The following is a 14,894-nucleotide window of genomic DNA, read 5'->3' as shown; positions in this document are numbered from 1 at the left end:
CTCCCAGGCTTCCACTCTTTAATTTAGCACAAATGAATACAAAAAAATATAAATATATGGCATGAAAATTGGTGGCATAGATTCAGGCTAAAATTAAACACCACAAACCTAGTTCTGCTCTTCAGCTTTGCTTTCAGTTAGAAATAACGGGTGTTACTTTGCCACCTACTTTGTGATAGGAAAAAGAGATATGGATTCAATGTGTGTATTTCTATATATACATATATATATATGTATATAAACTCTTATAATATATCTGTATGTAACTCTATCTGTATATAAACTTCAAAATGATAGGTAATAAGTGTTTGGCTCATTTATTTCTGCTGAGTGGGCAGAATGCCAAATGCCAACCCCGTTCCTCCAGGAATCCCATGCTGCAATCCAAGACTGGACTCCTGCTTGCTCCGAAGATGGAAAAAAATGCCGATGAAGGAGAAGAAGGGGTATATTTTAGTGCTTCCAGCTGTGTGGTATTGAAAGTGAGCTGATCAAACTAATTAACAACCACCAGGAATTAATGAGCTGGAACGGCTGGAAGCGAGAGGGCTGGAAGGGAGCGGGAGGCAAAGCAGGATGCCCTATTACAGAGGACAGGTTTTAAGCAGTAGAAGGCAAGTTTAAACTTGAACGTCCTGCCTCCTTGAAGTGCTTGAAAAGTGAAGAGTGTGGGAAAAAATAGGCATTGTGTCATTCTTCTTCTTTCTGTTAACACTAGCGGTGAGTAGCTGTGTCCCATGGAAGCTTGTTCCTGTAGCTTCTCCCAGTACAAATAAGTGCTTCTGGCAACAAATCCTGACACCTTTTCTCCCACTGAAATCAGTGGCTCCATCCTGTTTTATATCTTTTGAGAAATCTGCCCCAAAGTGCCAATATTGGCTTTCTTTTCTTTCTAACACAAGCAAAATCCTTACGATAGAGGTCAGCTTTGCAAGTTCTGGGGCCATACAGCACAAGCCAGCCTGGGCTTGCTTGTTTACCAAATTCCTCTGCTCCAAAAATGGCTATTTCAGGAACTCATGAGCTACCTGGGGGTGAGCAAAGGCTGAACTGGGCTCAGCAACCTCCACATTTCAAAATCTCAGCGACCTTTCCTGGTATGAATCATGAGTAAATAGTGTCTGAGAGAGCTACATCTCTCCTGTGTGTCTGGGAGAGCTACATCTCTCACTTTTCCCTTGCGTCAAAACACCACACGTCACAGTCAGGGACAACGTCCATGGCAGCACTGAGTGTAGGAGGAGGAGATCTCCCTGCTCTAATGTCACTGTCTTGTTGATCAACTCAACCTTGCCTATCTTCCTCCTTAAAGATGAAGAAATGTAGTGCTGATTATGTTTTTCCTGCTCGGAGGTCATGCATGACTGCGTTCTGATTTAGAGATCAAAGCGAGCTAGCAAAGTCAAAGCACATTGCTGTTATGCCTCTAGCTCGGAGGGGAACAAGGTCAGAATAGGTGACAGTCCCTTTAAAATAGATTTTGGTATCCCTTCACTGAACTAACTAGCCTATTTGGATGGCAGCATCTATTTCTTTTTCGTTGTTCCCGAGTGATTCTGTAGTGGTCCATCTTTGTAGAAGTGAATCCACTCTCTTTTTTTTGTTAGCAAGAAGAGCCAGGGGAGGAAAATGGGCAGGAGTAGACAAAAACATGCCCAGGACACAGAGACCAGCAGTGATCACAGGCAGATGCATTACCTGTGAATGCCCAGAAAACTTCACATTCTTAAGGTTATAGTGCATATGATGCCCTTACTAGACTTAAGTGAGATGCCTGGAATGAGACTTCCCCATTGCCTGCTATAAGAATGTGTCTTCAGAAGGAAAATGATATGGAGTTCCTGACTGTTCTTCCTGTTGTTTTCTCTCCTGGGAATGATCCTATTTCTGCAAGTAACTTCCATGGGGACCATACCAAAGTGCTGTGACTTTACTGTGATGTCTGGGTGCAGTAGATGAGCTATTCATCTCATCTCCTCTTCCTCAGCGCTGCTCCAAAATGCTTTGGGTATCACTATTGGGTGGAGTTTCTAGCCTGGTATTCCTTATGCGTAAACTCTTCAAGAAGCCACTTATCAATTGTAGATTTTTTTTCCTATTTTCTGATCTGGCAGAGTGGAGGCAGAAGATCTGAACCTCAAGTATGGGAATAGATCTCTGTTCTGCTGGCAGAACTAGTGTCCCCACAACCCTGTTCACTGAGTGGCTCCTTCTAGCTGGGACCTGTAGCTGGAAGGAAGAGGTCAGTGATAAATTTCAAGAGCATTTTATGAAGGTCACATTAGTCCTGTGATAAAGACAAGGAGAAAGGTATTAACCCAGATCCTTCTGGAAAGAAAGCAAATCTTCTGCATCTTAACAGATGATCCTGGATCACCATGATCCTACGTGAAATGACCATGGTTTCCCACCCCTCTGCAAGCTTTACAGGATGCAATGGATTGGTAGAGTTAAACTTCACTCTGATAAAATCTTGGTAGCGCTCAATGTGCAAATATGCACCATTTTTCAGAGACTTTTCAGAGTCTTTGTCTTTGAATATCTCACCCGCCCCCCTTCTTTTTCTTTTTTTAAACATTTTCTTGGATGTCTAATAGTCCCTATTGTGGTGTCACTGGAAACTGGGAGAGACTGGCTGTCACACCACATGCCAGTAATGCGCCTGGTGTTGAAATAAATCTTGGAGCATTTTGTAGGGTGTAGAAAGCATGCTTTCTTCTCTCAATTAATCCATGGGGCTGGCATTCATTACTACCTCTCAGGAGAAATAAAAGTCTGACATGCAAGTCAGGAACAAACTCCATAAAGGCACTATCTGAATCAATTTTTCTGGTCTCGGCTATTGGGTTCTTGAAATCTAATGAGTCAATCAGACAGAAGACATGACTTCCAAAGACTCATGGAAATTACTTTGGAGAAGACAATAAATAATCTTCTTGCGTCAGCTAGCTAAAGAGCTAAATCAGGTCAAAGAGGATTGGTCATTATTAAAACTACCATCATTATTTTTAGTAGGGACTAGCATATAAATACACGGAAGGGAAAAGAAGTTCTTCCAGAAAAGTGTATGTTAAAAGTAGTTTGACAGTCAGTGGGAGAAAGAGGTGCAGAATAGAAGCAACAGTCTGGAAAGTGATATGGAAAGGAGTTAGTAAGGCCGCATTAAAAACTAGTAGAAACTGAAAGCACATTTCTTCAGCTCCAGTCCAGGAAGGAAACAGGATTTACTGTTTGCTGTGCAGTGTTTGGATAAAGAAGCATCCATAAAACCAAGAAAGAGGTCTTTGCTGGAAAAATTATTGTAAGAGAATTAGAGAGGGAAGCCTGGAACAGTTTTGAAGTTTGCAGCTGCTTCCAGCTTCTGGTTTGGAGCAGTGTCTGATTGCAGACTGTGGTGCAGGAGCAAAAAGGAAAGTGTCGTAATCCAATACAGATGTTTAAGCAATGAGTGAGTCCCCGGTCTCACAGTAGTTCTCTGGCATTCAGGAAATGATTGTGGTTAGAGATCAGTGATTTCTACTGCTCCTCTTTCCCCTCAGGATGATGAAGAATAGAAGATGAAGAAATTATTTGAAAGCTGAGAGACGGTTTTGAGATTCCCTCCCCCCCTCCGTAAGTTTAAAGCCATGAGAGAAAGTGTGAGAAACAAATGTTTGCCTTAGGTTATATTTGTTTATGCAGAATGTAATGGCAAATTGCTGGAGCCAACAAAGACCAGAATTTATTATTCTCAACATCCAGACTTGTAAATCTAAAAATTGCATATAATGGGAGTATATTAGCACATCCGAGAAAGGTCAGGAGAGAGAGTGAACATAAGCAAAATTATCATGAATGCTTATTGAATGCTAGGAGAATAATTTGTTGAGGAGAGCTCTTAACATCCATTCCTATTGACTTCAGACTGTCTTTCAACATGCAGAGAAATGGCTGCTGATACACAGATCAAGGGGCTCACTGACAAATCAAAGAAAAAAAGTTATTACTGAATGTCATGTTACCCTTTGTATTTGACACAAGGTTTGACCTCTACATGAATGTAGCTGGTTTAAGAGTCTTTAGCTCTTAAATGACCAGGAATATTAAGTACAATAGGACAGGCAGGATGAAGCTGCAAATCTATGACTGTAATCTCTGTCTATTCACCATACTCCTCCCTGCTTGACTTCTCATTTCTCATGCACTCCAAGGCCAGGAGAGTGTACAGCTGGTTATCTCTTATGATCTTTCTTAGGCAACTGCTTGTTGCTGCTCTTGGAGAAAGGACTCTATTTTTCTTGATCCAGCAAGGTCACTCTTCAAGTTCCTACAGTGGAAGAGGTAAATGAGGCATCAGCAGATATGCTAACCTTTTCCCCAAAGGATTCTCCAGGAAAACAGAAATGAGAAATAAGGCTTGAGAAACCAGACAAGCAACAGCTTACCCCAGGCAGCAGAGGACAGACCAGACTTAGACCAGACCTCTGGTCTCCTAAGCTTCCAGTAAACTTCATCTTCTTTGCATATTGGTGGTACAATGAGATTTAAAACATATGAAATTAATAAAGGAGAAGGGAGCTGATCACATAAGTTAGGGTAAAAAAAATTATGTTCATATTCCTTTGTAATTGTTTTTGAGTCCATGTTTGGGTGTTGTCTAAGTCTTTAAAAGAGCTAATTACCTAGATTTGGATTTAAGAGGGAATCCCCTTGGCTTCATGGAGGTGAAACTGAACTTTTTGTTTTTACAGCGTGCTTGTAGAGGCAAAGCTGAATTTGGTGAGAATGACCCAATATATTTAGGCTTTGGGTATCAGCTGCAGATATTTGGTTTTATTTTGTTTCAGCTGCAGAGATTTGATTTTGTTTTATTTCACATTAGGCACTGAAATACAATGAGCACTTTTCGTTATGATAGATAGTTCCAAAAATATCTCTGTATGATTTCAATAAATCAGCCCAGTGCTCAATAGGGTAAACAAAAAAGCACCTCAGATCTTAGGAATGGAGAGGAAGGCTGAGAACATTATAACACTGCATAAGAACTTGAATATTTGGGTTTTCCCACACTTTGAATGCTATGAATGAGTTAAAGCATCCTTATCTCAAATGAGTTACAGAGCAACTGCAAAAAAGATTAGCAAGGCCATTTGGCCATGTGGAAGGATTCCTGTAGGAAGTTTGACTGAACAGGTTAGGTCTTCTCAGTCTGGAACAGAGATAGTTAACGGTTACAGTGCAAAGTTAAGATTGGTTCCCCATTCATCCTCAATCAACGCCAGAGAAAAGTCTAGGTTAGCAAGAGTGCTAGGCTCTGTACCAGCATGGGAAGAGAGAGAGATGAACCTGGTATTAGTACCACACATACCCCCATAGCAGATTTTCAGGGTCCTGAACTGTACATCCCATGCTGAAGAGGGGAGGAGGACCTGAGATATGCATCTGGGAAGTGGCTTCCAGGTCCTGGCACCAGAATAGGATAAAAGACCTAAAGCTGCTATCGGAAATCTTGGTCACCTATCCTTTTTCAGCTGTCAGTGTTGTATTTTCCCATAAAGACTGGTTCAGGATTACTAGACTGGTTAATGAACTGGAACAACTTCATCAGAGATGAACCAGAACTGGAATTCAGCCAAGAAACATAGATGGTTCGAGTACGTGATTAGAATATGAACTTTAGCCTATTTGTGAGCAAAATCAAGGTCTGTGGGATTTAAGTCAACTCTTATTGTGTTGATCATCTTAGGACATGAGATGTAAGAGAGGTGAATCTCCATGCAATTGACAAAGATTAGAAAATATGTTGTTTCCTTCTCATATGATATACTTAATCCCTAAGTATTTGCTGGACAGCTTGAGTGGATTCTTTGTGCTGCTGCCTTACCCAAAACAATTCTTTAAAGAATTGTTTTTTAAAGCAACGTGCTCACAGCAACATGTTCCTATTACAAAATACACACAGCTGAGAAATTTGCTTAGCTGGAGCTACTCTCTAGAAACCAGGTCAGCTCCATGGTAGCAAATCAGTGACGGTCACTTAATTGGTACATTTACTCAAAGCAAGGCATGCCAGGCAAGGTTTGAGCAAGATATGATACAAGTCACATTTCTGGGACATTTACTTAATCCAAATGACATCGAACTGACCAGCTAACCAGCCCAGGATTTGCTGATTTATGATGTACGTTTGTATTATCTGCCTGCCTGTAACTCTTGCAATTAAAGTAACAGATCATCACAAATTTCAAATCAAGGAAAAGAAATGAGCCCATGGTTCACCTAACAAAACCATAAAGTTGTAAGGTTTTAGCAAAATTCCCAGGCAGAAATGTTTTGTCTAACAGAAAGTAAGTAGGAAATTGAAAAGGTAGATTTACATTTTTCATTAATTCTACTGCACAAAAGTTCAATGTAGCATAGTAAAACTCGGGTTTGGAGGTAAAGAAGAGTCCGGGCTGAGATATGTAGCAGATCAACAGCATCCATCAAATGCTGCTGCAGTGAGAGCTAATGCTCTCACTCTTCTGATGCAATAAACTTTTTTGCAACTCTTTAAAGTTCATCTTGTCCATGACATATACCTGTCTTTGAGGCTGTTGAGCTAAGGAGCATCATCTTTATCTTCCCTGAGCTTATCTTTTATAACATCAGTGTATAGCAAGATGAGTATTACAAATAGTGTACTTAGTAAATAAAAAAAGTCAGAAAAAGACTCCATGTACTCATCTTCTCCAGCGGAAAGGGAAAGATAAGACCAACAATAACCGTGCAGACAATCTGTGTAAGTCACATACCTTAATGCATGATCAAAAGGTGCTCAGTTGCAATGGCAGTAGGTATGAGAGATGAGTTGTGGAGTAGAAAAAGAAACCAGAGACATAACCCATGTAATCAGCAATGTTTACCTTTTAAACCTATAAAAATAGCAGGATCCAACTAATTTTCTTTTTATTGTTCCTCTGTTAGCTGAACACAGAGCCCTAAATTAAAAGAAGCTAAATGTGAGAAAGCTTCTAATTGAAGCATTACGAGAAATTTCCTAGAGGATATTAATATGCTCTAGAATCAGCTGCTAGAGGAAATATAATGCAAAGAGATTCAAACATCAATTAGGCAGAGAAATAAACCACAAGGCATATAAACAATCCAGCCAGTAAATTGAGGGAAAGCTCTTCTCCATAAAGATCAGCCACAGTCTCTCTAAAATTATCTATCTGAGAATTACTACCACAGTTGGTGCCTGCAGCTGCAACTGTCGTTGGGTTTCTGACAATGCTAGGATAAAATAACCCCAACAAACAGCTCAAGGGAGGCCCTGGGCTGGGACAAGCCGCCTTTCCTGCTGTTTACATCTATTGGCTTTATCTGATGTCTTGCTTGGTCTTAATGCTATGAGAGATGTTGAAATTGATATGCTTGTAGAAAGGTCACATACACAGCATCAATTCACCACTTTTCTAAACACTATTCATATTTTGGTAATCTGCCACTGCCATTTTCCAGCTGCCAGTGTGAAAGACTCACTTTTCATTTCTGGGTCCATTTTTGGAAAATCACCATAATTAGTCAGAACAGTACTCACTGGAGGCAGCTGAGGGCTAGGAGAAGGGAATTCCTTGACGCAGACATGCCTAGAAAAGCAGAACAGCAAAGCACACAAAGCATCTAGAAAGCTCTGGAAATTAATTTTTGATATTTTTGATAGACAACTAAACATTCATCAAATGGAAATAGTTAAGGCCCAGTAGGGAATTATTTTAGGGAAAATGTCAATGCCTTAAGAATGCCTTAAGAAAATTCTGTGAAAGGAAAACATACAGATCATTCTAATGTGATCAAAAAGGTATAAGAAACTTACTTGGCCAAATAGATCTTTAGAGACCTCAGAAAGAGAAAAAAAAAAGTATACAGGATCTGCAAACTAGATCAAAATACTATGGATAAGTTCAAGAGACTAGCACAAATATATGCAAAAAATCAGACAGACAAGGAGTCACTAAAAATTCTAATAAATACCTTAAAAGTGAAATGAAGGTCCGTGATACAGCTGATCTTCATCTTGAGAGAGAGAAAGATGCCAATTAATGACATAGAAAATGGAGCTGTCTATTTCCTTTCTTGCGCAAGTATAATTAGGTGTTTGGAGTAATTAACATTGACAAAGAAGTGAGTGCTCAGGCTTTAACAGGGGAAAAAATGATGCAGCAGGTAGGTGGTTCAAATGATCAGGTCCTGACTACATTCATCTATGCATAGTCAGGGAGATAGCTGGAAAACAGAGAGGAAGGTGAGAAAAGACAAATGAAGGGTCTATCTATAGAAGGAGGAATAGGATACTAAGCTTCATTTCAGCTTCCAGAATAATATTGAAGCAAATACTCATTCCGCAAATATCAAGAAGACAACAATGAATAACAGCCAAGACAGGTTATTGCTTTTTTTTTCTCTCTCTTTTTTAATTTATATTATTTTTTATTAAGAACAAACTGTGTTGAAGAATTTAAATTATTTTTGACATGGCAGTTGACCTTGTGGATTGGAGAGAAATCCTAGCCATCATATATCATGACTTAAGGTTTGGACATTATTTCACAAGACAGGCTTCTCAGTAATTTTGGGAAATGTGGGCTGGATAATGTTACTATTTATTGTACTAGTATTTTACTTGGAAAATAATGAAGCATTAATAATTATTCTCTAAGAACTATCACACCAAAATGATTTATTGAGGAACATCCTGCAGGAGTCTGCCTTAGGGCAAGTACCAGTCAACGTTCGTTATTAATGAGTTTGGGAATCAACAGACTGATTGCATTTGCAAATTATATTAACAAGCAGGAAGAGACTGCCAGCATATTACAGGACAAGACTTGAATTCAAAATTGTCTTGACGAATCAGAGGAAATCAGAGAAAAATAAGGTCCAAATCATTAAGTACAAAATGCAAAACTCTACCCTTAGATAGGAACAGTCGATACAGAAGAGTTGAGGAATGGCAGCACCCATGAGGAAAGCACTGTGGCTACAGTGAAAACTCATCAGAAAAGAAATTACATTGGGTTAATGGTAGTTAATGGATGACACAGGAACTATCTTAAGCCCTGTAATGTTGGCTCGTCAGCTGGGCCATCAGGTTCTGCATATTGTCATGTGCCTATGAAGTGGACCATGAACAACTCCACACGCATATGACCACATTTCTCAGGTCCCAGTCACCCACTGGGAATAAAAGTACGTTGTTATTGTCTGTCACTAAAAATGTAGTTCAGCTAAGAATTTCACAGAATTATAGAATGACATTTTCATTTGGAAGGAATATCCAGAAGTCGTTTGGATCAAACCCTTGCTCGAAATGTGTTAAATTAGGTCAGAACAATCAGATCCATGTTCAGATGATTCTTGAGCATGACCAATGACAGAGTGTTGTTTTAGATACTGCACCTATATCTCCACTTTTTGAGCTTTTAAGTCTGTTCCTTGGAGGGATGACCAGACAAAAATAAAGGCAGTTTCATTCCTGTGGCAACTCCAAAAATCAAGGTTTAAATGTTACAAGCTGGAAATGCAAAAAAAAGAATGAATTACAAGAGAAAAATAAGCAAGTAAAGATTATGGATGTGCATGAAGGACGGAAGAGTTAATTCCTCTTTTGTATGGGTTACAATATGTACAGACAAGGAGATAAAGGATGCTAAAGTCCCAAGTCCTCTAATATTTTGATTGGCGTGACCAATGTAAATATGTCAGCTATAGTTAGAGCTTGTTCCTTCATGTGCAGACAACTCTGTAAAAATCTAGAATTTTAAGAGGAGAATTTAATCCTGCCAGTGCTTACTCAGACATGTTAAACCACTGAGTTCAACACCACTACTCCGTTGAAGAAAAGTTTTCAATAAAATGTGCCAGGCTTGTCCCTTAAACAGATTGGCCTGTGATCTTTGGTCAACACTCTTTTTGAAAGCATATCCAATTCCCAGGCCCTTTGGAAACCTTACCTGGCATTAATTCCATTTGTATTTACAAATGTTATAAATTATGTGTGCCACATGGTCTTATAAGTGCAAAAAAAAGCTGTTATTTTTCAGGCTCTCTGGTTAGGAATTGCAAGTCTGCTTACTGGCCAGAAGACATGATTTCCCATTTGGAAAAATTCAAAGAATTAATTATTTGGCAGAACAAATGTAACTTGTAAAATTGTCAGAACACATTTTGCCCTTTGAATCACTCTAAAATTCTCAGATAAACGAACTTACCCCAGATACACAAATCATATCACTCAATCCAGAGCTGTCTAGCAGTGACAAGGGAATGTTATGCACTAAGAAATAAAAGCTGTCTGGATTTTGAAAGAGAGGAAATAACCTGAGTTGCCTGAAACCCTTTCCTTCTTCCTTTCTTTCTTTTCCTTCCTTTCCTTCCTTCCTTCCTTCCTTCTTTCTTTCTCTTTCTTTCTTTCTTTCTTTCTTTCTTTCTTTCTTTCTTTCTTTCTTTCTTTCTTTCTTTCTTTCTTTCTTTCTTTCTTTCTTTCTTTCTTTCTTTCTTTCTTTCTTTCTTTCTTTCTTTCCTTCTTTCTTTCTTTCTTTCTTTCTTTCTTTCTTTCTTTCTTTCTTTCTTTCTTTCTTTTCTTTCTTTCTTTCTTTCTTTCTCTCTTTCTTTCTCTCTTTCTCTCTTTCTCTCTTTCTCTCTTTCTTTCTTTCTCTCTCTCTTTCTCTCTTTCTTTCTTTCTCTCTTTCTTTCTTTCTTTCTCTCTCTCTCTCTCTTTCTCTCTTTCTCTCTTTCTCTCTCTCCCTTTCTCTCTCTCTTTCTCTCTCTCTTTCTCTCTCTCTTTCTTTCTTATTCATAAACCATTTAAAAGTATTTGTAATGCAATTATTTTTGGGGAGAGTGGTACATGTTTATCCATGGTTATCAAAAATTCTTTATGTGGAGCATGTGAGAGCCATTTGGAGTCAGTTTGTTCAGAACTGCATACACATGTCCTCTTTTAATTCAAGAATGCAGAAAGTATCACAACAGCACGGCAGAATCTGAATCCAGGAATGACCATTCCCATCTTTCACCTCCACTTTGAAAATCTTAAGTATGGCAAGAAATATATAATCAAGGTGAATGGTTCTGAGATAAATCAACGTAAACGGTTCAAATATAAATCCCTTCCAGCTCCAGAAATCAGACCTGTGCTGGTAAGGATGCAGCCGTGATGGAGCACTGGAGCTGTATTTATGAAGGTGTCCACCAGAAACTACAGGACAGCACATGGTGGGGGTTTCTGTGGTCTGTCAGGTAGCTAAGTCATGTTCACAGATTCCTTTCAATTCATAAATTGGCATCAATAACATCATAGGCTAAACTGAGGCACAGGTTACTGAAAATGTTTTTTTTTTTTTTAGAGTGAGATCCTTGCTATTTCTTATATGGACACTAAGCTTTGCTGTTGCTGCCCCTCACAAATTAAATGCTAAGGCTATATTGCTTGTTACTTAGGAGAATACCCCCATGGAGATTATCTGGATCTACCAGAGATGGTGAGGTCCCAATCAGCAGCCCAAGAGCATTGTTAGCAGTCTGATACTTGCCTGAATGATTAATTCCTGTACAGATATGGTGGCCACAGAATCACAGGACGGTTGAGGTTTGAAGGGACCTCTAGAGATCATCTAGTCCAACTCCCCTGCTCAATCAGGGACACTCAGAGCACGGGGCACAGGGTGGCATCCAGACAGGTTTTGAAGATCTCCAGAGGAGACTCCACAGCCTCTCTGGGCAGCCTGTTGCAGGGCTCTGTCACCCTCACAGGATGGAACAGATTTGTGACCAAGACCAAGGACGTTCTCATGTCAGCATCACTTGCCTCTTAAAGCTCACCAAAGTGGTGATTCTTGGAGGGGGAAGAGGTTTCCAGAGCAGAAAGACTGTAGGAGGCAGCAGAAAGTCACAGAGATTTTATTTGGCCAGCTCATTTGGAATAAAATCATTCCATGGCTCTGATTTTACACCATGGGCACACAGTTTAATTTGCCAAGCTGCACTCTTGCCAATATTAATTATCTGTAATGAGCTTGTAATGCAAAATAAAACCTGACTACCAAGGAGATATTAGAGGTGATGTACTTATTTTTTATGTGCATATTAATCCACTAAGTTTAAATCTAAAGAACATTGTTAGATTGAAAAGATGTTCATTATTAAAATTAGAAAAGAAACTCATAAAGCAGACAAGATGCTGAATGATTTCATGTGGCAGTAGTGATTTACAAATATTCATTACTAAAACCGGAGAGAGGTTATGTTCAAGACTTTAATTATTCTGTAAACAGTATCAGATTAACTTGCATTAATCTTATATTTGCTTGTTTTCTTGACCTGTGTGAATGTCATATGAATTTGTTAGCATTTGTCATTTACATCTCTTTAGTGAAGATGTCAAGGTGACAGAGTAACTGAGGTAAAAGGCTTGGGAGGGGAGCGAATAATAGTCACTGTCTGCTAAAGCAGTGTGTATTTAAGATCAGCAAATAACTGTGAGCCACAGCCATGCAATGCTTAGCAATTATGCTAAACTTGTCTAAAATGGCAGCCTTTCTCAGACCTCAGTGTGACAGCCAGGGAAAGAATCTGCTGGTACTGAGAACAGAGATCTTATTTTAATGAGTAATTAAGCTAAGTAAACTGTATATTTGCTGAATTTGAGACACACAAAATTCTCCAAATGCAAAATAAGATAAGAGTGTAATCTGAGGTATTTTAGGAATCTTGCAGCAGCATGCTGAGTAATGTCAAAGGGATGACCAGGAGGTTTTCTGAGCATCCATATCAGTGCAGATTTGACATGAGGTAGCCCTTGTGGCTCTGCTCTCCAAGGACTGCAGTATGTCTAATCCCTTGCAAAGCTGCCTGTGCCTTCTACTAATAACCTAGCAGAATGAGCATGGCTCAGAAATCTGGAGCGTCTTTAGTATTGCACTATGCATTTATGGCTATTAATATAATATGAAATAGTGACAGTTCATAGTGGCCAATGAACTGGAGAGCTGAGAGTGCCACAGCCCTTCAGAGAACAACAGAGAACTTACTTATAAGAGCACTTCAGTGTATAATCAATAACTACGAAAGAGCCAAATGCATTGGAAAAATATACAGAAGAAACTACCTCATCTCAAGTAACGACAATCTCAGCACTAAAGATAGTTGCAGAAAGTGCTAGATCACAGACCACTTAGAAAGGGCTGATGTCAAGATCAAGATGCCTTTGGAAAAAACATCACTATTGATGTCTTAATTGAGACTGAGATAGCAAAGGCAGAAGTGGGTCACATACACAGTGCTGAGCAGCAGCAAGCTGTCACCCAATGTAACGGTGATAGCATTAAAGCAGGAGTTTTTTTCAAAGACTTTGAAAGACTATGAGGTTGATAAAGACATAAAGGGCTTGTTGCCAAAGCGACATACCTAGGGAATGAGTGGCAGATTTGAGACTCTGGCTCAAGCATTTCTTCAAGTGGCTGCATAACAGGCATACAACAGAAAGTTCAGTGGAGTAAGCTACCTGGAGAAACCTGCTTAGACATGTGAGACTAAAGAACAGGTAGGACAGACTGAAAGACTAAAGAACAGGCTGAAACAGTCTAATAAGACTTCAGTTTCAGTGTTTTTACTGAAAGAGTAAGTTTCAGGTTTTTTACTGAAAACAGTCTAATAAGAAAACAAGAGTTCTCCTAAATCATTACATAGTAGAGTGGGAGAGACAAGAGCACTTTCTGGACTTCCAGCTGGGAAGATATGGTAGAAGCATCTTGCTCTCCATTTGGTGGAACCCATGGAAGGGAGTACGATGATTAAGATTTGCTCTCTTCTGTTCATGGATAATCTTCTTGTTGATAACAAATCTATCAATCATTTTAATTAACAGATGAGCTTTGAAATAAATAGGGTCCTGGTCCCTGAGGAGCTCAAGAATCAATGCTGGAGCCTCCAGACTTTGGGTAGAACCAAAACTTTTTGGACCAATGGATGAACTGATAAAACAATGGGTTCACAAATCCCTCTCTGATGTATGAATATTCTCATCCTAACACATTTTTTTTTTTTTTTTTGCTTTCACTCTCAGCCTTGTTTCAGCAATTGACATAGAGTTATAAACACACAGACGATGGTGACCAAACTCAAGTCAAACTCAAGTCAAGAGACTCAGCTTCCTAATTACCTGGAAGCAGTTTGGAATCTGGAAAAGCCTTGAGACTTCACACATACTTTACAAGTCCTTGGTACTTCAAGCATATGCATAAAATTCAGCTTGGACTAGCAAAGACAGACACACTGCCAGGCTGCAGACTATACAAGGACCCTGGTTCCCTGACAGATGGACTGAGACCAAGATACTCCTTGAGGTGTCTGAGACCCTGAGGGTGAACTATGGTTGAAATGATCCCTGTAGGTTCATCTGGAAGTGCAGGGATTTCATGGAGACCATATCTTCTTGACTCTTTTATGCTTGGGAGGTGTCAAGCTCCAGCTCTGTTACCCCAAATATTTTTACTCCCACTAAATTTCACTTAAAAAAAATTGCACACAGCATTCATTTTTTTTTTTTTTTAATGTTAATGCCTTCAACATCATGGAGCAGCTGAACACCAGAATAAGGAATTCACACTAGAATCTGTTTCAGAGAGGTTCACTGATAGAGCTCTTACAGAGGAATTTCTTGGTCTTGATCCAGAGCAGTTTGATTTGATCCAATTGCCCGTGCTGCAGCATGACTCTGAGCAAACTGCAGAAGGGTCAATGACTGGTTGTGTTCTGGAAAAATGGTTGTTTGCCACTAAGTCCTGGGTTGCAGTTAGTAGCTGTAATTTGATGGAAAATGAGACTAATTGTGCAGATATGCTGATAATGATTATCCCTGAAATGGTTTTGAT

The sequence above is a fragment of the Tinamus guttatus genome, unplaced genomic scaffold (genome assembly GCF_059628265.1).
Source record: "Tinamus guttatus ecotype Peru unplaced genomic scaffold, ASM5962826v1 Tinamus_guttatus_pri_ptg000218l, whole genome shotgun sequence".
Classification (NCBI taxonomy): Eukaryota; Metazoa; Chordata; class Aves; order Tinamiformes; family Tinamidae; genus Tinamus; species Tinamus guttatus.
Note: the sequence above shows the minus strand (reverse complement) of the source record.